Source organism: Notolepis coatsorum (assembly GCF_963971535.1).
Source record: "Notolepis coatsorum genome assembly, chromosome: 14".
NCBI lineage: Eukaryota > Metazoa > Chordata > Actinopteri > Aulopiformes > Paralepididae > Notolepis > Notolepis coatsorum.
The window spans coordinates 91,194,713-91,214,361 of NC_140178.1; positions in this window are offsets into that span (position 1 = coordinate 91,194,713).

A 19,649-nucleotide genomic window follows, 5' to 3' on the forward strand; every position below is an offset into this window, starting at 1 on the left:
CTGCCACACGACAAATTGTTAACCCTTTCACTACCACACTACAGACGGTCAACCGTCTGCAGTGTGGTAGTGACGGGGTTAACCTTCTGTAGTGTGGTAGTGAAAGGGTTAAGAACATGTATAAGAACCTCAGATAGGTCCCACTCTCTCCACTATCACAGTATCTCCTCGACCAGCAGTAGGCTATAGTTGTGGAATTCTGAACAGAATGATTTTTATGAATGAAAGACCATCTCAGATGGGAGTCTCTGGGGCTAAACATGTTCAAACAGGGGCCGCAGTCTGAAGCGCATCAATGTGGAGATTCCTAAACACAAAGGCTGAGAACCATCTGGCATATAGGCAGAATGGTGAACTTTGAACCCTTTTCCAGATATTTCACTTGATTCATGATTGCAGGGGGGCCTTGGAATTAAAATTCACAAGAAATCATTTCACAGGAGAAAAAAAAACATCTGTAGCAAATATATATAGCAAATATGATAATGTTAATGATAATTTTTTTCACTCTCTCCCTCCCTTTCTCTCCCCCCTTTTCTCTCTCCCTCTCTTTCCTCCCCCTCTCTCTCCCTCTCCATCTCCTTGGGTTGTAAATAATCCTTGAATTGGTAAATAAATAAAAACAAAACACACTGTACACAACAAACCTACCACTACCGCCACCCTCACCACTGACACGGTAAGTGCTGTTGCATTAATACTCTATAGGCCTATTCATGATTGATTTTGTTCGTGAGGGATGACCATTCTGTATTAAATATTACACAGTCGTTTGATGTATCATATTCATAACCCTGTTTCAAATATTCAAGGTTGGGAATACTCCTTTAATATGTCTTGAGGTCTATAAGGATAACAAGGGGCTTTGGGAGAGAAGAGAGGTTGAAACCAGTCAGTGTCCTCAAAGAACCTCCAGTTCATAATGAAGTGGGTTTGGATGTAATCATCGTTGACCAACCCCCTCATGATGAGTGTGTTGTGATCGCTATCGTGCAGGGACGTTGGATTCATTCATTACACTACTGTATGTACACAATCATACGTGTAAAACCGAGTGGATTTTCGAGTGATGACAGACTGTCACAGACTGATTGAATGACAGGTGAAACAACTAATTGTATTCACCTCCCGTCTCCCGCCCTTCCCACGCGCCACGAACCACTGAGCTACTGTGATATAGTGCTTGCGCAGTCAGTCGATTTTAGCTAGTAGTCAGACTTTGCTAGCACAGAATGTCTCACTCGCAGAAAAGAAAAATATCAGATTTATTTTCGAAACGTCCCGCCGGTCCCAGTGACAGTCCCACTAAATCTGATAAACATCAGAGAGAGACAGAGACGACAGGTTCAGCCTCAGCATCAGGTATTGAAGAGTTAACTGAGTCTGTTCCCCTATACCCCCCCTTGGGCGCCAGGGGCTTCCACTGAGGGGTGATGCAAATAGGGATGGGGTGTTATGGCAGCTCATGATGGAAAGAGTGGGCACCGAGTCTGATCCCGAGTTGAAGAATTGGCTCCAAAAGAGAGACAACTGGATGTCCAACAACATCCAAAACGAAATCTTACAGCTGTTTGCCCATGATATTCAGCGACAAATTAGAGGCAAAGCATCCAAAGGCCCATTCTTTGGCTTGAGCGCTGACGGAACCACTGATGTCACTCACTGGAAAAGAACAATTCTCGTGTAATATACAGTTTGCCGATGACAACTTGGAAGCTCAGAACTTCTTTTGGGGTTTTTACAATGCCCGGCCCAGACACAACAGCCGAGACGCTGTTTTTGTGTATAAAATACTTTTACGCCTCGACCTGCCCATGGAGAGGCTGATAGGATACTGTTTTGACGGGGCCAGCAACATTTTTTTTTATTTTAAATGGAAATGTATGGTTGAAACATGCAAACGTTCAAACGCACACACACACTAACTACTAAGCATTGGAGGCTTTTAACCAGGGCCGGACTGGGGAAATCATTCAGGCCAGGAAATATAGCCCCAGTCAGGCCACTTTTTAAGCAGGGGGTCTGGGGGTCCCCCACCAGGATTTTTTTTGTTACAAAGACTTCATTTCCTGCATTCTGGTGCAGGCATTTTTTTTATTTGTACCCTTTAAATGCCAGTGTTTGTGTGATGGCATCACAAATTATTGTTAAAAAACAGGCTAGGTTGATTAGCAACAACACAGATTTTTATGGATTTTCAGTTTTTTGTAATTGATAAATACAATATTTTATTCAACTTCAGCCCTGATCATAACACCACATATTCATTTTATAATTCTAACCCTTTAAATGCCAGTGTGTGTGATGGCATATATTTGCAATATATCAAATGCAAAGTACATTTTTCTGGGGGGGATTATTACAGGCTAGCATGTGTCAATGATTAGCAGTTTTTCGTAAGGATCCCGCCTCCACCAATCACATGCGGCTCCCCTTTTTTTTTTTATCATCTGGCGACCCCCCAGCACCCCCTACCGTTTTATAGTTCCAACGTGCCTGCTATCGTGTAATACCTCAACACTGTGCAGGTCATGTGATCATGTGTTTTGTTATCGTCGAAATATAAATTAATGGAGGATACGCCCTAAAGGCAGAACTTTCACTCTGCAGACTGATCGTGTGTCTCCACAGTTTTTGCATTAATACAGCTGTGTTATCAAGATCTCCCATGTCTTCGTTTTGATTGGTTGGATAACAATATCCTTCTACAATTTCTTAATTTCATGTACATAAACACGTAATTAGATACACATAATAAATAGATAAATAATATGATGCAAAGCTAAAATATATAATCTCACGAGAGTGTGTTACATTTAAGAGCAGAAATGACAGAACTGGGTCTCTCGCTCTACTGGATGTGTATCACGCTGCTCCCCCATATTTACTTTAAAAGTCACAATTATTGATGTCTTTCCAAGGACTCATAAGGACTCAAGAAATGGGAGGTGGTTACAGGGGACAATATTCAGAAGAGGTAAATGTGTCCCCCTCAAAAAATATAGCTAATATGAAAGACAAAAAAAATAAGAATATCCCAAAAATAAGTTAAAAAATAATTATTATAATAATTCAAAATGTAATTTATATATATATATATATATATATATATATATATATATATATATATATATATATATATATTATTTATACATCCTTCTTACCTGTAATTATATAACACATTTTATAAATATTGTAAAGCAATACAGAATGCCTGAGAGCCTTACTGCATTATATTCCAATTAATTTGTGTCAGTGATGGGAATGTTAACTTTTCCTTTACATAAATAAAGACATTTCCACCATAAATGTATCCAGAAAATGCACAAATCCATGCATACAAGTACACCAGAATGCAGGAAAGGAAGTGTTCAAACTTTCCTGGGGGAGGAAAAATACTTCTCACTGCCTGAGAAGGAACGAGAAGGTGTGGATGAGCCACAACACTTTTAGAGCCCAAAGAATAAACGCCTGTTCTTAAAGAAGTGAGCTGTGTCTGTGGTGAAGAGACCACAGACACCGAACACACCGGGGACGCGGATCTGCCTCGCTGTGTGTTAATGTACAGACGGGTCAAACAGCCCTGCGGTGCTCACAGCGCCAGGGGAGAAGCCCAGTATAAACACATCACAGAGATTACACTGCAGCAAAGCAGCCATTACTGGCCCACGAGTACCTTCCTCTTATGAGTACATGCCCCACAGCGCTGAACCACAGAGGGATCCACTGTCAGCTTGAGCTACCGTATACCAGCTTTACAGTCCTCCTGCTGTATGAATAAGTGGTGCTTTAGAAACAATGATAAGACGACTTAAGCCCTATAGGTCCCCACCTCTTTATACGTTTTACTGCTCACTTCAGCCCTATAGGTCCCCACCTCTTTATACGTTTTACTGCTCACTTCAGCCCTATAGGTCCACACCTCTTTATACGTTTTGTTGAAGACGACTTCAGCCCTATAGGTCCCCACCTCTTTATACGTTTTACTGCTCACTTCAGCCCTATAGGTACAAGGCCAGATTAAGACTTCAGAGGCCCCTGGGCCAGATTCTTGTGGAGGCCCCCCCACACACACGTGCATGCACGCACAGTGGCGTTTTTATATGTCACTTTAAAAATATATAGAATACCGTAATTCCTCTAATAGTAACCCCGGCTTGTATTTGTTTCAACTGTAGTGGATACCAGGCTTGTATTAGGAGGAGGCATGTATAAGAGAGAGGCCTATATTTCTAATTTTCGTATCTCTTTTATTTTTTTTACTGAATGAATGAATGAAAACTTTATTTAACAGATTGCAGAATGGGTACAATACAGTACGGCTCAATACACACAATTGTTAAGGCAGGGGATGCAGACCTGAGAAAGACGTTTGTCTTGTTTACATCAGGGTCCCCCATTTTCAATTCATATAGACATTTATGACATACACAACATACATGACATTTATGGCATAGGGACATATAGGTATTTAGTACTAGTACTAGTGTGTAGTGTGGAGGCCCCTAGTCGCGTTATTTCTAAACCTAGCCGCATTTCTGGCAAGACGCTCTCTGATTGGCCGATGCCTGTTTCTACACTGGTTAAGCTTAGGCACTCTTTCGAAGTTGGTTAAGGTTAGAGTTTGTCTTAGAGCGTGACGGGCTGACGGCAAGTTCTTTTGACGGTTAAGCTTAGGCACTCTTTCGAAGTTGGTTAAGGTTAGAGTTTGTCTTAGAGCATGGCGATAGAACGCCAGGTAGTTTGCAGGCTGTTTGATGAGGAAATGGGCAAAGACACAGCTCGTCACGCGATTGGGCAAACATGTCAGTGGCCAATCAGAGAGCGTCAGTCAGTGCCAATCATTCAGTGTCACAGTATGACATTGATCTCCAAAATAAGAAAAAAAAAAAAAAAAATGTGGGGCCTCTAGTGATGAGGGGCCTCCAAAAATGTTTAAAATAAAAGTTAAAAAAAAATAAACAAATATTTGGGGCCTCTAGTGACGAGGGGCCTCCAAAAGAAAAGAAAAGAAAAGTAAAAAAAATAATAATAATAATTTGGGGCCTCTAGTGACGAGGGGCCTCCAAAAGGCCTCGAGTGACGAGCGGCCTCCAAAAAAATTTAAAATAAAAGTTTAAAAAAAATTTGGGGCCTCTTGTGACGAGGGGCCTCCAAAAGGCCTCTAGTGACGAGTGGCCTCAAATTTTTTTAAATTAAAGTTAAAAAAAATGTGGGGCCTCTAGTGACGAGGGGTCTCCAAAAAAAATAAAAAATAAAATAAAAAATAAAAATAAAAAATAAAATTTAATTTTTTTTTTTTTTTTTGGAGGCCCCTCATCACTCGAGGCCCACGGGCCGCGGCCCGGTCGGCCCGGTCGTTAATCCGGCCCTGTATAGGTACCACCTCTTTATACGTTTTACTGCTCACTTCAGCCCTATAGGTACCCACCTCTTTATACGTTTTACTGCTCACTTCAGCCATATAGGTACCACCTCTTTATACGTTTTGTTGAAGATGACTTCAGCCCTATAGGTCCCCACCTCTTTATACGTTTTGTTGAAGACGACTTCAGCCCTATAGGTCCCCACCTCTTTATACGTTTTGTTGAAGATGACTTCAGCCCTATAGGTACCACCTCTTTATACGTTTTACTGCTCACTTCAGCCCTATAGGTACCCACCTCTTTATACGTTTCCTTGAAGGCGACTTCAGCCATATAGGTACTACCTCTTTATACGTTTTGTTGAAGACGACTTCAGCCATATAGGTCCCCATCTCTTTATATGTTTTGTTGAAGATGACTTCAGTCCTATAGGTCCCCACCTCTTTATACGTTTTGTTGAAGATGACTTCAGTCCTATAGGTCCCCACCTCTTTATACGTTTTGTTGAAGATGACTTCAGTCCTATAGGTCCCCACCTCTTTATACGTTTTGTTGAAGATGACTTCAGTCCTATAGGTCCCCACCTCTTTATACGTTTTGTTGAAGATGACTTCAGTCCTATAGGTCGGTCCCCACCGCTTTTTTTGCTGAAGACTACTTCAGCCCTTACTGTGGCAGACCGGCTATCGTGGTACTGGAAGGCATAGCTGTCAACATTGGCAGGAGACAAAACGTGTACATTATAGCCCCGCCCCTTCCCCCGGCCCTGCCCCCTCCCACCCGGCCACGCCCCCTCCCAATGGAGCTGCCTTGTCGCTGCCATCTGCTGGTCAAAACCTGTATGTACCCAGCCATTCGTTGTAGGGTAAACTTTTCCTACTTTAAGTGTAAATGCTATGTAAATGATGGTTTTGTTGAACATTTGTATTTCACAGGAGAGAAACTGTATTCAAAGAAAGCTATTAAAATAGTCTTTGAATCTAAATATACTTTCTTTGTGTTGATTTTACATTAATTCCATGATTTTACTCAAGTAAATATCTGTTACAAGCTTCGGTTTTATGTAGAAAAATGCTTTTTTTTTATCTAGATTAATCTAGATTGATTACAGAAAATTGTGAGATTGATTAGTTAATTTTTTTTTATCTATTGGCGGCGCTGGTGTATATATTATATATATATATATATATATATATATATATATATATATATATATATATATATATATATATATATATATATATATATATATATATATATATATATATATATATATATATATATATATATATATATATATGTGTGTATGTGTATATATGTAATGTGTGTATATATGTCAGAGAATCAGCCCCTTGCGTCCTTAGTGTATAGCATATGACATGGTGTATGTTTGATCATTGATGTGACAGTGTCTGGCAACATACTGTTTGTGTTCTTTTTATTTTTTATTTTTTTGTGTTTGTGATTTGTCTTGATGTGTGTTTGTGAAACTATAAAAGCTGAAAATAAAATATTATAAAGTGTAAATGCTATAAAAATACAGTAAATTACATTTGATCAAAATATTAACGATTAAATAAAGGTTGTAATCTGTAAATGTATTTGATTTGACTGTAAATGTTATGAATTGAAAATGGGGGAAGTCCTTCTCTGGTCTGCATCCCCTTAACAATTGTGTATTGCGCAATACTGTATTGTACCCATTCTGCAATCTGTTAAATTTAGCAATCAATCAATGTATTACCATAGTGCCTTTATACCTTCATCACTGTAGGCTACATATTAATACTACAACTCGTTAAAGCTATAAAAAATACCTATGGTCATTAATTTAGCAGTGGGAATATCATTTTTGGAACAGTGTGTGTGTCTACAGAGAAATGTGAGATAGAAAAAAAGCCAATGCGATTTTGTGTTTTTCCTCAATATCTCTGCAATGCCTGCGAGTTACCAGTAACTGTATTTGTCATACCATGACAATTCACGACAACTTTTAAAACGGATCAATTTATATTTATAAATCGCATTCAGGAAATTGGGCGTCAGAGTGAAGGCATGCTCTCCGTGGAGGAATGGGAGGAGGGGACGCGTGAACCTTAGGGGATGACAGGGGAGGCGCAGAGCAAACGGCTGTTCACCAAGACATTTACACATTCCTGCATCACATACAGTAACTTTGTATTGTTTTATCCACAGAAGATTTGCAAACCCTTTGTTCCAGAGACAAAAGCCACAGAGTGGGCAATCAAGAGACACTGGCTAAGTTCATTTGACACCCTCGGTGCATCAGTCTCTCCCCTGAGCAAATCCGCTCGCTGTTCTTATTCTTCTTCGGGTCGCAACCGTCTCCCGGTCTGACTTCCTGTGATAACGTTCTAATCTACACTGCTGCCACCTGTCGTCACGGAGGGGAATTGCAGCCATTTTGTAAAAATTAATAAGTACAAAATACGTGCCAATACGTGAACCGTGAACAGGGCGTGAAGACGGTTGAAAAAACAGGAGAATCCCGGGAAAAACGGTAGGGTTGACAGCTATGCTGGAAGGCCGCTATGTCTAGGGATGGGAATTGATAGGATTTTATCGATACGATTCCATTATCGATTCTGCTTATCGATTCGATTCTTTATCGATTCTCTTATCGATACCTGATCAATTTATAATTTAAATAAATAAATTGGAAATGCAACAGAACTAAGCTGGTTAGAATAACAACATGCAACTTGACATTTCTGATTGTCATTTATTGTTGAGCCCCCATGTCAGGGGCGACAGTGGCTCGGGAGGTAGAGCAGTCGTCTGGCAATCCGGAGGTTCCCGGTTCGATTCCCGCTCCTCCCGGGCAGCGTGTCGATGTGTCCTTGAGCAAGACACTTAACCCCTAACTGCTCCCGATGAGCAGGTTGGCACCTTGCATGGTTGCCTGCGCCGTCGTTGTGTGAATGTGTGAGTGATTGGGTAAAATGTAAGGAACAAATTGTAAAGCGCTTTGGATAAAAGCGCTATATAAAAAAGCAGCCATTTACCATGTCAGAAAAATACAAAAACTGTAAAAAATAAAACATTAACTATAGCCTACACTTAAATAAAATAATGTATTTGAGATTCTCTTAAAATGTATTTATTTTTTTATTCTTAAACTAATTTAATCTATTGAATAACAGTCGTTATTCCTCTGACTTCTGTCTCACACACACACACACACACACACAGACACACAGAGCTCCCTCCCCGGGCCCCTGTCCTGTAGGTATTGGCTTGTGTTGCTACACGGACACATTTGTATGTTGCACCATGGTACTTCCTGTCTGACGGACTTAGTAAATAAACAATCCGGCTCTTATTATATGTGAACTAAAGAGTACAATGTTTACAGAACAGTCCCCACCCGCTGTTTTATTGTATTTGTACCTGTACTATCCGCTGTCAGCTGTTTATCTCTCTTTGTGAGCTTGATTAAATAGCGTTAGCTCACGTTAGCTAGCGATAGCTCCGCGGCTAATTTTAGCTCACCCTAAACTAAATCAATGAAAGCATTCAAGTAGTTTTCACTGCACATAGAAGTAGCCAAACAGCGGGAGCATTTCGGGAGCATATGACCAAAAGCCAGGCAATTTCGAGCCCTTAAGGAATCAAATAGAGTCTGCCATGGCTACATGCTAACGCGCGCAACTGTAGGAAAAACCTGGCAGCGTTAAGGGAATCGAAAGTCACAGGAGCCACACGGTTCCAGGCATCGGCCAATTAGGAACCGGTTCCCAACGGGAACCGGTTTTCGATTCCCATCCCTAGCTATGTCTCGGCCAAGGTACTGGGGTATATGCCCATATTAGGGAATCCGAGGAGACTCCCGGCAGAGCAGAGTGCGTCAGCGCCAATGCAGGCAGCGCACCTGTGTCAGACACGCACAGGACAGGTGAGCGCAATCAAGCAGCATAGAAAATGGAGACAGAAAGAGAGAATCGTTGGAGTAGCTGAGGCAAAACCTGTGTGGAACGAGAGAAGTGAGTAGAGTAGAGAAGAGATAGAGAGAAGAGGAGGAAGATTGTTGTCTGTGTGACCCCATGCTGTGTTTGTATACGTTTGGAAGGACTCGAAGGAGGACCCCGCTGTGTGCCATAACCAGGCGTGCGTTCCTGAAATCAACTGGGGTCAACTCCCGGCGCGTGCGCGCGCTCCCGCGAATGCGCATAAATGTCCCTTCGCTTGAGCACAGACTACAGACAGTGCCTAATTGCCTCTACGAATGGAATGTAACACTTATCATCAGGCATGCGTTCTTCATGGGACGGGGGTGCACTACGTGCAAGCCCAGATAAGTACTCGCTATTTGCATATCAATAGCGCCGGTCGTCTGGTGTGTTAAATACGTTCTCAGATACATTCACACCTAACTTGTTGTGAATGACATGTGTTACATTCCATTCGTAGAGGCAATTAGGCACTGTCTGTAGTCTGTGCTCAAGCGAGGGGACATTAAATGCGCATTCGCGGGAGCGCGCGCACGCGCCAGGAGCGCGCGTGCACGTGGCGCCATTAGGTGCGTGCAACCCCAGTTGATTTCAATAACGCACCACTGCTTATCATTCACAACAAGTTAGGTGTGAATGTATCTAAGAACGTATTTAACACACCTGACGACCGGCGCTATTGATATGCAAAGTAGCCCAGGTGGGTAGGCTACTTATAGCTAGTACTTATCTTACCCTGGGCCTGCACGGAGTGCAACCCCGTCCCATGACGAACGCATGCCTGGCCATAACCCCCGATTGTCTGAGAACCCGCATGTGTATCGAACCCTGCTTGCCTGACGTCTCTTCTCCCGGATCAGCCCCCGCCCGTATGAGAACCGATCACCGTGTACCGACACCCGCTATCGGACAAGACGCTTCTCAAGGATTACGGACTGCCTCTATACTTTCCACAAGCAACTTGTCCTTCCGCGTTCCCGTTTTGCACTCTGATTGGCCACGCACGTTTCTGGTCATGTGACATGTGCGCCCAATCGTGTGACAGCAAGTTCTTTGGACGGTTAAGCTTAGGCGCTCTTTCGAAGTTAGTTAAGGTTAGAGTTTGTCTTAGAGCATGGCGATAGAACGCCTGCCCTGATTCCAAACTCTAACCTTAACCAACTGCGAAAGAGTCGCCTAAGCTTAACCAGTGATAAACTAGGCGTTAGGTCGTTTGCAGGCTGTTCGACGCGGAAATGGGCTAAGACACTGCTCGTCATGCAATTGGGCGCACATGTCACATGACCAGAAACGTGCGTGGCCAATCAGAGTGCAAAACGGGAACGCGGAAGGACAAGTTGCCTGTGGAAAGTATAGACGGCTGACGCCCACACTAACCTCTCCTTTTCCCCTAAACAGCAATACAACTGCTGTTAAACTTGCTTCTACTTTGTGCCGTGTGTATTTTATTAATTCGGATCTGGTGACAGCTCAACACACCCCAGAAAAACGGGGGGTAAAACGAATGGTATTTGTCTAAATAATGGTGTGTTCGTTGTGTGTGTGTGTGTGTGTCAGGTAGGGGGGGGGGCTGATAGCTGCAACAACAATGTTACCCACTATCTATTTATAGACAGAGACAGAGGCAACCCAAGAAATCTCTCTCTCTCTCTCTCTCTCTCTCTCTCTCTCTCTCTCTCTCTCTCTCTCTCTCTCTCTCTCTCTCTCTCTCTCTCTCTCTCTCTCTCTGTCTCTCTTTCCAGTGTTAATGAATGTGTGGCTGTGTGAGTGCATGCACACACGTGTTTATGTGTAGGCTACATGTGTTTGAGTATGCTCACCCACAAAATAAACAGCGATAAAGTGAGTTAAATGAGAAGAATGACAGGAGTCACGATCTCACGAACATCACAATCAGAACCCAGGAGGATCAGAACCCAGGAGGATCAGAACCCAGGAGAATCAGAACCCAGGAGGATCAGAACCCAGGAGGATCAGAACCCAGGAGGATCAAAAGGATTAAAATCCACGGCACTCAAAAACTCAGAATTACACACAAACTTTTTTCTTTCAAACACCATTGGCAAACAGTGTCACTGCTCCTGGAAAGGGGGATTTCAGTAGTGTACCAACAGTGCCCTCTGGTGGACATACTGCAGTGTCCCTTTTCCACAGTCTTCCTACATTGTCCAGGTCCTACTGTAATAGTTTATTAACACATACATATTATGGCTGTTATTATTTAAAAAATTTTAAGGTACAACCCTCGAGGAAAATGGCAGAGAAGTCAGATATCTAGGCAGTTTATCTGTGGTTTAGTTTAGATAAGCATGAGGAACATGAACACACACCCATGAACACACACACACACACACACACACACACACACACACACACACACACACACACACACACACACACACACACACACACACACACACACACACACACACACACACATGAGAGAAAGAGAGGGGTGAGCGACGAAGAGAGGGATGAGAGAGAGTGAGGGGAGGAAGGGATGAGCGAGAGAGGTAATGATGAAAGAGAGAGAGAGAGAGGGAGAAATGAGAGTGGAGGGATGAGAGAGAAGGACAAAGATAGAGAGAGATGGTGATGAAAGAGAGAGAGGGAATAGTGAGAGAGAGGGGAGGGATGTGAGAGGACAGAGAGAGAGAGATAGGTGATGATGAAAGAAAGGGAATAATGAGAGAGAGGGGAGAGATGAGAGTACAGAGAGAGAGATAGGGAGGTGATGATGAAAGAAAGGGAAGAATGAGAGAGGGGAGGGATGCGAGTACAGAGAGAGATGAAAGAGAGAGAGGGAAAACAGAGTGAGTGTAGACAAGGCGAGTGGGTGTAGAACATGAACCTTCAGCTCATTAATGGCTGCTTCTGTTCAGAACAACATTCCCTTCCGAAGTATAAACACCATCCATACAAATGTTATGTCTAAGACTCAAAACCACTCTCTAGGAACAACGCACACTTTCTAACACAGATATTACGTATCATTATGTAGCTCCTAATGATGTCATCGGTTCTGAGGAAGGTCTCGTGGACGTTTTAAATGATGAGCAACAACCTCACTAGCTCTGGTCACACCCTCCTTATAGTGCAACACGAGATAATCACTGCCTAGTGCTGAGTATTTATTGAAATAGGTATTTTTCACATTACATCCCTCCCAGATACACATAGTACATTACACACACATGTCAGACCACATGGTCACCTGCAGGACAGCGCCCCCCTGGCTCAGTGTCTTGCTCAAGGGCACAGTGACAGAGATGGTGGGCTCTGTGGATGTAACGCCAGCTCGGTTCCTGTGGATCGAACCTGTGACTTTTACAAGGTGTTCACCCAAAGACTGATAGGAGCAATTGACTAGGGCACAAGTGTAGATGGTGTTCACCCAAATACTGATAGGAACAGTTGACAAGGGCACAAGTGTAGACGGTGTTCACCCAAACACCGATGGGAACAGTTGATTAAGGTACAAAGTGTAGTTTTTAATGCTAGTAAGACTAAATGTATGTTGTTTTCTAGAGCCAGAAATATTGACTATGTGCAGATATCTACTGTAAGTGGCTCTTGTATAGAGAGAGTCACTGAGTATAAATATCTTGGCCTGTGGCTAGAGGATACATTTATTCCATGTGGATAATCTTGCCTCCAAGCTGTGACAGAAAATTGGTTTCCTCTACAGAAACAGACCCAGCTTTCCTCTGCTTAGTAGAAAAACATTTTAGAATTCTGTGTTGGACTATGATGATGTAATTTATAGGTATGCTGCGGCATCAACTCTTAAACCTCTGGACTCTGTGTATCACTCAGCTCTTAGGTTTATTACTGGTGACAGATATGATACTCACCATTGTGTCCTGTATAGGGTGGGTTGGCCTACTCTTGCAGAAATGTGCAACAAACACTAGTATTTGTTTAAAGCCCTTATTGGTAAGCAACCTTTTTATATCTCTTCACTGTTAGATTGGAATATTGGAACCTATTCGACTGGATCTAATGACTGGATGGTTCTTAGGGTCCCTCAAGTATAATTCTCCCAGTAACAAAGATAATAAATAACACAAAACTGTTCATCTAGCTCATTTTCCTTGTAACAAACATTAAGTGTGAAGTTTTTCATTCAAAACTGACGGACCTCAAAGGCTAATATCGATTTCTATACACAATGTGAGGTGGAAATACAAAAGCAGTCGAGCTGGCAACACACGTCAATACTCACCCTGAAGTGAAATGAAAGCAGCCATCATCTCTATTACATCACTGCTACCTAAAGGTGTCCTGGTGACTCACCAAGCCACAGGAAGACACATGTACCAGGCACAGTGTTGTGGTCTGAATCCAACCCAGACATTTGTCGCACGTCATTCCCCCTCTCTCCCCCCCCCCCCCCCCCCCCTGTTACTCTTTACTATGGCACTATATTTAATAAAGCATAAAACATTTTAAAACTATTTAAAACGTGTTAGAGGGAGAGAAGAGGACGTGCACAGAGACGGTCCAGAGGCGATTCTAGTCTCCGCCTCCTCATGCACAAAGTGTCCTTCCAGAATGCATGTATTTTATTTCGGCACGTTTTCTTTCTTCGCCATCATCATGACGTCTAGTATGAGAGCGTGCATGTGGTTCTGCGTAGCTCAATGGGTCTGAGTGTGGCACTAAAATGGTAAATGGACTGTATTTATATAACAGCTTTTATCCAAAGCACTTTACTCACACACATTCACCCGTTCACTCACACATTCACGCACCGACGGAGGAGGCAGCCATGCAAGGTGCCGACCTGCTTGTTGGGAGCAGTTAGGGGTTAAGTGCCTTGCTCAAGGACACTTCCACACGCTGTCGGGAGGAGCCGGGATCCTTCCAATTACCAGATGAGAAGCTCTACCTCCTGAGCCACTGTCACCCTGCGACACTTATAATGCCAGGGTTAGGGGTTCGATTCCCACTCGGGCCACACATTCTGAAGATAATATATGCGGTCCTTTCATTGCAAAGCGCTTTGTGTCTGTAAAATAACGTCAAGTCTGTTATTTTCACTCAAAGAGGCGTTCTAATCTACATGGCACCACCTGGAAAGCAGCAGGGGTGTAAAAAGTACCCAGAAATTATACTTAAGTGAAAGTATGGGCTGTCTCAAAATCATACTCAAGTAAAAATCTGAGTATCTGGCTAAAAACACACTTGAGTAAAAGTAAAAAAGTTTCTACTTTGAAATGTACTTAAGTACTAAAAAGTTAAAGTAAAAAGTTAAAAACTTTTTTTTATTGCAAGGGATAGACCAGGGCCCTCATTTATCAACGTTGCGTACGCACAGATATGTGCTTAACCCGTGCGTACGACCATTTCTAAGCAAAGTGTGGGATTTATCAAGACAGGTGTGCGTAGGACCTGTGTACGCACGTGTGATAAATCCAGTTTTTTTTCTTTGCGTGCACACATTCTAAATTCTGTGCTTACGAACGAAAGTAGAAGACTTTCTAAGAAATTTTGATAAATGAGGGCCCAGGGGTCTAAAACTCATTCCATCATGGGCAAAGTTTTCATTTGAACTATACATTGCACCAAGTGAGCCAATTAGTGAAATCATCGGCTGTTGTTTAGGCAAGGCTGGAATGAAACCAAGCATAAACCAAGCATAAGGACCAATCAGCATGGGTATGGGCGGGTTATACAAGTATACAAACATAATAATACTTGAGTAAAGTACAAATCCCCAAAAACAGTACTTATGTATTGTAAGGAAGTACAATTACTCAAGTACTTTACACCCCTGGAAAGCAGACAGTCTCTGTTGATGGACCATTTCAACAACTTTGCTAAATGAAACAACAAAACATACTGTCACCTGGGGGATCTTATAGGCCGGGGCACTTCACCAAAAAACAATGCAGATTTATTTTGCACATAATCTCACACATATCCTAAAGCTCTAAACAGTTTTGCACATGTTAATTTAGTTTGAATTATATGGTAGCAGTCCCTATAAAACAAGGAATTGCTATGTTTTCATCTACATCATTTCATGGTGCTGTAATTAAAACAATTACAAATTAACTAAATGTGTGTGAGATTATGTGAAGAAGTGTCCCTTTAAGTTCATCATACTCTATCTTCCTTAGCCCGGCTGCGATATGTACCTAGTGTAGAGTAGTGATTACATATATACAGTCAGGGACCAGCAATCATTCATTCAGCATATCCATGAAAAAGGAAATACCCTGCCTGCACTGTACAGCCTGGGTTTTCCATCAGGTGTGGGGCTGCTACCCTGCACTGTAAAGCCTGGGTCTTCCATCAGGTGTGGGGCTGCTACCCTGAACTGTAAAGCCTGGGTCTTCCATCAGGTGTGGGGCTGCTCATGTTCTCTTGAGTGACTGTCCCCCTAAATGGCCAGACAGGCTCCATTCGGGCGGGCCTTGATGTGCTCCTCCACTGGGCTGGATAAGTGCTTATGTTAATCAGCGGCCTTTTACAACCAGGAGCTGTATTCTCAGTTACACCTCATCACCGGCACGCACGCACGCACGCACGCACGCACGCACGCACGCACGCACGCACGCACGCACACACACACACATGCACACACACACACACACACACACACACACACACACACACACACACACACACACACACACACACACACACACACACACACACACACACACACACACACACACACACACACACACACACACACACACACACACACACACACACACACACACACACACACACACACACACACACACCCCGTAGGTACGCTTCTAATTAAATTACTACAGGCTTGTATCTTTAAACTATACTCTAATACTAAGGATCTAATATTTCTCTGGTGGGTCCCTATCTGACATAACTGAGTACTGACACATGGAAGAAAGAGGGACTATCCACACTTCAGCTGCGGCAAACATTGCAGAACCACACATGCAGGCTGTATAATAATGAGCCTGTGACTGGAGGCGAGACTGGATTCAACTCATTTCGGGACCCTGGGTGAAAGGAGGTTGAGGAAGCTCCACTTCAGGCTTTCAGACCAGAAGTTAGGTTTAGCAGATTTTATAGAACAGGCATAAATGACAAAAACACATACTGTATGGGTGCATTCACAAAACGTCACATGCACATTTATATTATTGGGATACTTGAGTACTCTGTCTCCGAGCTGGTGCCTGAGAATGCCGTGTCCCATTAATAATAGCCGGATAACCTTATTTCCCCCGAGATATGAGAGATGACGACATGTTGAGCTGTGCGGTCTGTGTGAGCTCCGTCTCCATGGCAATACTAACAATGTTCCGTTTACTCATGAATACATATCATATTGGGCAGCACTGATATTAAAATGCATATAAATACCTTATCCCCCACCGATGGCCTTAACCCTTTCACTGCTGTACTACCAAACGGTTAACCCTTTCACTGCGACACTACACATAATGTTAACCCTTTCAATGCCACACAACAGCAGGTTAACCCTTTCACTGCCACACTACAGAAAGTGAACCCTTCACTATCACACTACCGACGGTTAACCTTCTGTAATGTGGCAGTGCAAGGGTTAAATGCCTATAGCTATAGCGCCCAGTAGGAGGAAAAAAATGCACGCATGCACAAGCATGCCGAGAGCACAACAAGGGTACTGGAGGCATGTGAGCATGCCCTTGTGCTTCAATTTGATTGGTCCTTGAAAGCTAACAACTAACTGTCAGTCAATCAGAGGAGGCCAGACACACAACTTCACTGTGTAATTCATTCTGCTTATAGGCTATAGAACAACAACTTTGTCTATTTGGGTGGAAATGTGAAGAGAGAGAGAGAGAGAGAGAGAGAGAGAGAGAGAGAGAGAGAGAGAGAGAGAGAGAGAGAGAGAGAGAGAGAGAGAGAGAGAGAGAGAGAGAGAGCATTCAGGTGATTGGTTTCCATGGTAACTACTGATGAGGTGTGGGGTCTAAATAAAAGAGCAGGTCCTTCCGGCTTGGTATAAATCACTGTCTCCCTCTCTCACACACACACGCACACGCGCACGCACACACACACACACACACACACACACACACACACACACACACACACACACACACACACACACACACACACACACACACACACACACACACACACACACACACACACACACACACACACACACACACACACACACACACACACACACACACACACACACACACACACACACACACACAGAAGGTGGTGAGGTAAGGGGAGGGGAAGCAGCGAGCTATAGCTGTGTCAGATCATGACAGAGTTACACTTTCACAGACACAAGGCTTATATCCATCTTCTCTCTAGAGACCTCGTTCAATTGACACCACAGACGCCTGACATGGCGGATAATGGCGGGTGATGTGGCTATTCAGCATGTACAGGGCCGGACTACTGCATCCATCAGGCTCTGGCCCATGGGCCCAAGGGTTGTTGGGGCCAAGGGGGGGGGGGGGGGGGGTGTTATTGGTGATCTAAAGGATAGATGAGCAGACTTGTGGCCAAAAGGTTGCCGGTTTGATACCTGGACCGGAAGTAAATGAATAACACTCTCCCCTCCCTCCAAATCCACCATTGAAGTGCCCTCGAGCAAGGCACCTAACCCCCAGCTGCTCAGTTCTACCACCCAGAGTGTTGTCCAGTACTGCATCATCTAGTGTTCTACCATCCAGAGTGTTCTCCAGTACTGCATCATCTACTGTTCTACCATCCAGAGTGTTCTCCAGTAATGCATCATCTACTGTTCTACCATCCAGAGTGTTGTCCAGTACTGCATCATCTACTGTTCTACCATCCAGAGTGTTGTCCAGTACTGCATCATCTACTGTTCTACCATCCAGAGTGTTGTCCAGTACTGCATCATCTACTGTTCTACCATCCAGAGTGTTGTCCAGTACTGCATCATCTACTGTTCTACCATCCAGAGTGTTCTCCAGTACTGCATCATCTACTGTTCTACCAGAGTGTTGTCCAGCACTGCATCATCTACTGTTCTACCACCCAGAGTGTTCTCCAGCACTGCATCATCTACTGTTCTACCATCCAGAGTGTTGTCCAGTACTGCATCATCTACTGTTCTACCATCCACAGTGTTGTCCAGTACTGCATCATCTACTGTTCTACCACCCAGAGTGTTCTCCAGCACTGCATCATCTACTGTTCTACCATCCAGAGTGTTGTCCAGTACTGCATCATCTACTGTTCTACCATCCAGAGTGTTGTCCAGTACTGCATCATCTACTGTTCTACCATCCAGAGTGTTGTCCAGTAATGCATCATCTACTGTTCTACCATCCAAAGTGTTGTCCAGTACTGAATCATCTACTGTTCTACCATCCAGAGTGTTGTCCAGTACTGCATCATCTACTGTTCTACCATCCAGAGTGTTGTCCAGTACTGCATCATCTACTGTTCTACCATCCAGAGTGTTCTCCAGTACTGCATCATCTACTGTTCTACCATCCAGAGTGTTCTCCAGTACTGCATCATCTACTGTTCTACCATCCAGAGTGTTCTCCAGTAATGCATCATCTACTGTTCTACCATCCAGAGTGTTGTCCAGTACTGCATCATCTACTGTTCTACCATCCAGAGTGTTGTCCAGTACTGCATCATCTACTGTTCTACCATCCAGAGTGTTGTCCAGTACTGCATCATCTACTGTTCTACCATCCATAGTGTTGTCCAGTACTGCATCATCTACTGTTCTACCATCCAGAGTGTTGTCCAGTACTGCATCATCTACTGTTCTACCATCCAGAGTGTTGTCCAGCACTGCATCATCTACTGTTCTACCATCCAGAGTGTTCTCCAGTACTGCATCATCTACTGTTCTACCATCCAGAGTGTTCTCCAGTACTGCATCATCTACTGTTCTACCATCCAGAGTGTTGTCCAGTACTGCATCATCTACTGTTCTACCACCCAGAGTGTTGTCCAGTACTGCATCATCTACTGTTCTATCATCCAGAGTGTTGTCCAGTACTGCATCATCTACTGTTCTACCATCCAGAGTGTTGTCCAGTACTACATCATCTACTGTTCTACCATCCAGAGTGTTGTCCAGTACTGCATCATCTACTGTTCTACCATCCAGAGTGTTGTCCAGTACTGCATCATCTACTGTTCTACCATCCAGAGTGTTGTCCAGTACTGCATCATCTACTGTTCTACCATCCAGAGTGTTGTCCAGTACTGCATCATCTACTGTTCTACCATCCAGAGCAGGGGTGGCCAACCAGTCAGAGACTAAGAGCCACAAAAAAATGACTGTGGTACCACAAAGAGCCACACCATATAC